The 7,865-nt window shown below is 36.7% G+C and overlaps 1 pseudogene; it reads right to left on the reverse strand.

Annotated features, from left to right (window-relative positions):
• Positions 1-6,523: 6,523 nt before the first annotated feature.
• On the reverse strand, positions 6,524-7,293 carry LOC143649215 (olfactory receptor 7A10-like; annotated as a pseudogene).
• Between the last annotated feature and the right edge of the window lie 572 nt (positions 7,294-7,865).

Below are 7,865 nucleotides of genomic sequence, written 5' to 3' on the forward strand. Positions count from 1 at the left end.
TGGCTTTTAAAAGGGGAAATTTATTAAGCTGCTAGTCCACAATTCAAAATTTAAGTTGCTAGTTTACAGCTCCATGGCTATGAAAATATCCCAATTAAAGCAGGTCTATAAAAATGTTAAAATTAAGGCACCAATAAGAGGCTATCTTTACTCAAGAAAGGTCAATGAAGTTCAGGGTTTTTGTGTCAGCTTGAAAGGCTCATGGCAAACATATAGATGTCTGCTAGCATCATCTCCTGGCTTCTTGTTTTGTGAAGGTCCCCAAGGGGTGCTTTTCTTCTTCACATAAGGAGGTCTCTGGCTGCATGAGCTCTTGGCCTCTTGTTGCTGCCAGCTCTCTCTAAAATGTTTCCTCTTTTAAAGGATTCCAGAAAACAAATCAAGACCCACATGGAATGGGTGGAGTAACATTTCCCTCTAATCAAAGTCTAATACCTACAGTTTGTTGTGCCACGTCTCCATGGAGATAAACTAATCAAATCTATAACCTACAGTACTGAATAGGTATTACAAGAAACAGCTGCCTCCACAAGATGAGTCAGGATTAAAACATGGCTTTTCTTGGGTACATAATCCTTTCAAACCAGCACATTAGGAATTACCACTGATGACAAGACCTAAACTCAGGGAACTGCAGGCAAGGAGAGTGGATACATCCCCACATGTGGAAATGGTGAGTTTGCCCTGGAATGTTCAGAGGAAGGGCCTTATATCCCATTGTTTGAGAAGAGTGCTGCTGCCCCAGGGTTCAGAGAGGGTGGAGCACATTCTGGAGGGGTTAAGGAACACCTGACCATCATCTCACTGTTCTGAGAGGATGGAATTGGTGCCCTGGAGATGGCAGAGTGTCTGGCTACCAGCCCAATGTTTGAAGAGGTGGAATGAGAGTATGGAGATCTCCCCAATGCATGGAGAATTTGGATCCTTCACCCCAGTGTTTGGAGAGAGCAGAGCCTCTGTATTAGCCCTAGGGTAGGGTGGTACTGCTGCTCTATCAAACATTGAGGATAAACATTGTTCTATAGATGTCCTACAGACCGGGAGATCTAACAAAGAATGCTCTGCATGTTTTCATATCTCTTTCGGTGTGTGACCCATTTTCCTTCCAGTTTCCTCCTTTGTAAATGGAAATAACTTGTGATGGTCACTCCTTTGTATATTGGAAGCAGATAACATGTTCCAAATTTCATAGGTTCACAGCCAGAGGAGAATTTTGTTTTAGGACAATACATGTTATTGATATTTATGAGGCTATATACTTAATATTGTTATCAAAATTATTTAAGGCATTTGAGTTATTGTAATGAAATTATTGTACTTTGCATATGGAATGAACATGCCTTTTGGGCGTGTATAGTGTGGACTGTGCTGGTTGGAAGCTGTTATGTACCCCAGAAAGTGCATGTTCTTTTAATCCATTCTTTGGGTGCAGACCTATTATTGCTGGTACTTTGGAGTTAGGTTATTTCAATGAGATGTAATCCCGTCAATTCAAGGTGTGTCTTAAACTTTTTCTGACAGTCCTAAATGAGAGGATAAAGGACAGAAAAGGCTGAGAGAGCTTAGAGAGAAAAAGGCCCCAGTGTGGTGGAGATAGGAAGTCTCTGGAACCAGAAAATGAAAACAGTGAAATCCAGGAGACCAGCAGATGTTGGTCACGTGCTTTCCCATGTAACAGAGATTGCTAGATGTATTGTCTGTCCTAAAGCCTTTCTTCAGAGGAGATATCATCCTTAATTTATATATTTTCAAAGACTTAGAATGCTAAATTTTTAAACTAATAAATTCTCATTGTTAAAAGCCAGACCACTGCTGATATATTGCATTCTGGCAGCTTTAGAAAACCAAAATATTGGAATATACATAGAAGATCTGAAAGCGGGGACATGAAGAGACATTTGCACAATGTTGTTTATAGTAACATTATTCACAATTGCCAAAAGATGGAAACAACTCAAGTGTCCATCAATGAGTAAATGGATGCAGAAAATTTGATATAAACATACGATGGAATATTATTCAGTAGTTAGAAAGAATGATTCCTGAAGCATTTCACAACATGGATGAATCTTAGGATAGTATTTTAAGTCAAATAAACCAGACACAAAGGAAAATTATTGTATGACTGCACTAATATGAGAGAATTATAATAAGAAAATTAGAGATGCAAACTATAGAATATAGGATACAAGAGAATAGAATGAGGCTAAAGAATGGGGAATGGTTGCTAATATGCACAAAATGTTTATCTAGGTCAAACATAACTACACGGAAATGAATACAGGTGATGGTAACATGTTTTTATGAGAATAAATAATGCATTGAAATTTGTCTGAATGTGGTAGAAAGTGGATGTTTATAGTCATGTATTCACCAGAAGGAAAATTGAGGTTAAAGCATGGAAATGAACAACACAGTGAATCCTACTGTGGATAATGACTTGACTAACCATATCAATATCAATGAATTCTTTCATGAACCAGAACAAATGTACTCTACCACAAGGAGCTAATAAGGAAGGGGTATGGAGAAAAATGTACCTAATGCAATCCAAGGTCTATAGTTGACAGTAATATCTTAACATCCTTTCATCAACAGTAACACACATACCACACCAATACTAGGAGACAAAAATAGGGAGGAATAAGGTATATGGGGGGATTCAGGGCTTTTTTATTTTCATTTACTTTCTGGGGCAATGAAAGTGTTCTAAAATTGAACATGAGGTTACCTGTACAACCACGTAATGATACTGGGAGCCACTGATTGTATACATTGGATGGCTTTGTTCCTGTGTGAATAATCTCAATAAAATTGCATTGAGCAATAAACAATTATAATAGTAATGTTAATAATTATAAAAACATTTTTGTGCAAAAATAAGGGATCATTTCCTGTTTTCTTATTATTCATCATAATGAAGCCACAAATCTAAAAAAAAGGTAAAAGATAAAATTGTAGAAATTAAGCAAAAGTAGATATCTCTCTTCCCGGTGCCTGCCCATCCAAAAAACAATTAAAAATAAAAATAATAAAAATAAAAAATAAATATCTCTCTATACTCTGATAAGAATATCTAGATTCAGATCTCAGAACTTACCCACTGTTAATTATTAGCAAATTTCTAAACTTGAAACAAAGGATCCTTTTCAATATTTTTTATTGTGAAATATAACATAGGTACAAAAAAGCAATACATTTCAAAGTACATTGCAACAAGCAGTTATAGAACAGATTTCAGAGTATTGTATGGGTTACAGTTGCACAATTTTAGTTCCTTCCTACCAGGTGCTCAAACACACCGTAGACTAAAAGAGATATCAATATAATAATTCAGCATTCTTACTGATTTAAGTCCTATGTTTTCTGTTGTAATTCCTCCTTCTCTTTGATATTTCTCCCAATCCATAGGGATATTTGGGCTATGCCCATTCTAACATTTTCATGTAGAAAGGGCTGTTGATAATATAGGTTGGAGGATGGAACTAGTTGATGTTCTTGGAGAGGCTGGGTCCTCCAGGTTTCAGGATTTTTTTGCCTTAGTAACCCATTTGGAGATTGTAGGTTTCTGGAAAGTAACCACAGTGCATGACATTTGTGGAATCACAGATAGAGATCCAAGGGTTCTTTAGGGTTAACAGGAATTAATTTGGTTGGAGTTTGGCAAACCATGGTAAACATAAATATCTAGCTGTAGCTTGTATAAAAGTAGCCTCCAAAATAGCCTCTTGACACTATTTGAACAATATCAGTGACTGATACCTTATTTTATTACATTTCTAGTTCCCTTTTTGATCAACAAGGCATAGTTGATCACACAGTACCAGCTCCAAGCTCATCCCTGCGTTTCAATGCCCACATCACCAGGGACTTTCACTCCTAGATGCTTTATTCCATGTAGTGGGAGGGTAATGATTTTCCTTGTAGAGTCGAGCTTAGAGAAAGAGAGGCCATGACTGAGCACTTAAAGAGGGTCACTGGAAGTATTTTATGCATAACTATAGGTGGGCTTAAATTCTATGCTAGTCAAATAAGTTCCACATGAGCAAGACTCAAGGTCAAGGACTTGGCCTATTGATTTCCAAGCCTGTAATGTTTGAGACAGTATCACAAGTTTTTCCTGTGGCAAAGCTTAATAATTCCATATTTTTTTCTCTTGTCCTTCAAGGAACTTTGCCAATACTTTTTAACTATCTGTTAAACATACTCTTGAATGTTATATTGATTTGAATATATATGTATTCCAGAAAAGCCATGTTTTAATCCTGATCCACCCTTGTTGGGGTGTTTTATTGAAAACTGATTTAATACTGCATTGCAGAAACTTTTGATTAGATTCTCTCCTCAGAGAGGTGGCCCAATAGGGATGTGATCTTTTAATTCTATGGCGATGTGACTCTACCAATTTCAGGCAAGTCTGGATAAATTCACTGGAGCCCTATAAGTTAGTAAACATTTTGGAGAGAGCTAGAAGAGAGACTCAGATGTTTGGAGATACTTGGAGCCCAGCAGATGTAGCCATGAAATTTTAAGCAAGCCAGAGCCAACAGAGAGAGCCAATGTAGATGTTTGAAGATCAAGACAGAAATAGACAGAAATAGTGCTTATTGGCAAAAAGATGTTTCCTTATATGTTCTTCTAGGAGTTTTATGGTGCCAGTTCTTCTATTTAGGTTTGTGATCCACTTTGAGCTAATTTGTGCATTCGGTATATGGTTAGAGGTCTCTTTCATTCTTTTGGCTAAATATGTGATTTCCAAGGACTTACAGAAATAGACAGACCCTGAAGAGAAGAAATCTATGACCCCAGCAGATGTTAAGCTAAGAGATGAAACCCAGAGTTTTGTCCCAGAACAACTAAATGAAGATCTACAGACACCAAATGAGGAACCCTCACAGGAAACAGTGGCTGAAAGCAAAATACCAGCATATACAAGGAATGTGCCATCCCTGCTGAAAAAGGTGCTCTGGCTGGCATTAACCTTTCTTGAGTGAAGGCAACCTCCTGATGGTGCCTTATATGGACAGTTTCATGGCCTTAGAACAATATACTTGCAATGTATTAAATTCACTATGCTAAAAGCTATTGCATTTCTGGTATATTGCATTCCAACAGCTAAACCAACTAATACAGATATATCCAGGCATTACATTAAGCTATACAGAACTACAAGCCCTCATTCCCATTCAGGGCTCCATGTGTTTGGGTTGTTGAAATTAGCTCTCCAGAGAAGTTGAGATAGACTACATACTACAAAAAAATCGGTTTTGAACAAAATAAAATAAAATAATTGGGTTGTTTGTTCTTTTGTTGTTGATTTGTATGATTTCTTTATGTTTACAGGATATCAAACCTTTATCTGATACATGATTTCCAAATATTTTCTCTCACGCATTGACTGCCTCTTTACCTTTTTGCAAAATCTTTTAAGCACAGAAGCATTTGATTTTGAGACATTCTTATTTATCTATTTTTCCTTTTGTGGCTTATGCTTTGGATGCAAAGTTTAGGAAACTACCTCCTATTACTAGGTCTTGAAGATGTTTCCTTATATGTTCTTCTAGGAGTTTTATGGTGCTAGTTCTTATATTTAGTTTTTTGATCCACTTTGTTACTTTGGGTATTAAGTATGTGGTTACAGTTCTCTTTCATTCTTTGGCTATTGCTATACAGTCCTTCCATGCACATTTATTTAAAAGAATGTTCTGTCTTAGTTCAGTGGTTTTGGGAGCCTTGTCAAAATCAGATGACCATAGATTTGGTGGTCTATTTCTTCACTCTCACTTCAATTCCAGTGGTAAATATTTCTTTCTTTGGGTCAGTAGCATGATGTTTTAATCACTGTGGTGTACAATAAGCTTTAAAATCAGGAAGCGTTATTTCTCTCACTTTATTTTCTTTTAGAATATTTTAGCTATTATTCAAGGACCCTTTCTCTTCCAAATAAATTTTATAACTATAAATTTTTCCGTGTATTGAGACTAGGTTGTGGAGTTTTGGTTGGTATCATGTTAATCTGTAGATCAATCTGGACAGAATTGATGTCTCAACTACATCTAACCTTCCTAACCATGACCAGAAATGGTCTTTCCATGTTCCAAAATCTTCTTAGATTATTTTAATCAATGTTATGGAATTATCTGCATCCTGGTCCGTTACTTCCCCAGTTAAGTTTATTTGTAGATTCTTGATTCATTTAGTTCCAATTCTGAATGGAATTTGTTCCTTAATCGTCTTCTCAGTTATTCAATTGTTTGTACATAAAAACATTACTGATTTTTCACAGTGAGTTTTCATCCTGCCACTTTCCTGAATTTGTTCATTAGCTCAAAAAGCCTTGTCTTAGATTTCTCAGGATTTTCCAAGTATAGGGTCATATTCTCTGCAAAAAAAATGAAAGTTTTAATTCTTCTTTCTGATTTGGATGACTTTTATTTCCTTTCCCTGCCTGACAGCTCTAGCTAGAACTTCTAGTACAATGTTGAGTAAAAGCGGTGACAGAAAGAAGAGACAAATGTTCCTTTTATAGAGAGAATATTTCTCCTCTGGAAAGTCTTTTAAAGGTATGCTTTATTTCCCTGTTTCTAAGACTATAAATAAATGAGTTCAGCATGGGAGTGACCACTGTGTACATCACTGAAGCAATTGCACCTGTCCTTGCATTTTGAATAGCCACAGAACTAAGATATACTCCAAGAGCTCTACCAAAAAACAAGAAAGTTGAGAAAGATGAGACCCACAAGTAGAAAATGATTTATAATTGCTGCCAGTTGATGAAATTCTCAAAATAAAGGGTATAATCTTAGAATAAGTGAAAATGATACCAGTGAGTGGAATAACACCTGCTATTCCAACTGCAAAATCCATCACTCGGTCATTGAGGAATGCATCAGAACAAACAAGTTGGATTACCTGATTAAGTTCACAGAAAAAGTGGACAATTTCCAACTCTGTACAAAAAGACAATCGCAAAACCATTAGGTCAAGTAAAAGGGAGTCCAGTATACTTAATAACCAGAACATCAGCAGCAGGAGATCACATAACTTGGGGTTCATGATGACCATGTAGTGCAGTGGGTGACAGATGGCCACATAACGGTCATAGGCCATCGCCGTCAGGATGAAGTTGTCTAATCCTCCAAAAACCATGACAAAATACATCTGGGTGAGACAGTTTTCATAAGTTATGACTTTACTCTCTGTCTGGATGTTCACCAGCATCTTTGGGACAATGGTGGAGATGAAACTGATGTCTGCAAAAAACAGGTTAACAAGGAAAAAGTTCATGGGCATGTGCAGGTGGGCATCAGAGATGATGGCCAGGACGATGAGCAGGTTCCCAGTGAGAGTGACCAGTTACATTGTCAGGAACAGCCTGAATAGCAGGGGCTGTATTTCAGTATCTTCTGAGAGCCCAATGAGGGTAAATTCTGAAATATGTGTTTGGTTTTCTAGTACCATGTTTCTGATGAAACTGCTGGGAAAGAGCCCAGAGAAATAGACTTTTAGTCACAAACACTGATCATAAAATTAAAACAGATGGTATGGATAACACAATATATTATTATTTATTTATACATATAAAGCTAAAATATCTATATCTGAAAATATGCCTATATCTGAAAATATCACAGAAGTCAAGTGCTCCTGCTTATCCCTGATGCCTTTGATGGCTAGTGATCATTCTCCATAATTGTGAACATTTTGCCAAGGCAAAACTTTAAACTACACATCCTCATAATCTTTATTTTATTCAAGAATTTTTTTGTCCAGTCATTCTGTGCCATTTGATGGAACAGTTGGGGTAATGCATTTTGATGATGGAAGCACAACTTCCAATGTATCAAATATTACCAAATTGCACA

This window comes from Tamandua tetradactyla, chromosome 11, assembly GCF_023851605.1.
Source record: "Tamandua tetradactyla isolate mTamTet1 chromosome 11, mTamTet1.pri, whole genome shotgun sequence".
In the NCBI taxonomy this organism is placed as follows: Eukaryota; Metazoa; Chordata; class Mammalia; order Pilosa; family Myrmecophagidae; genus Tamandua; species Tamandua tetradactyla.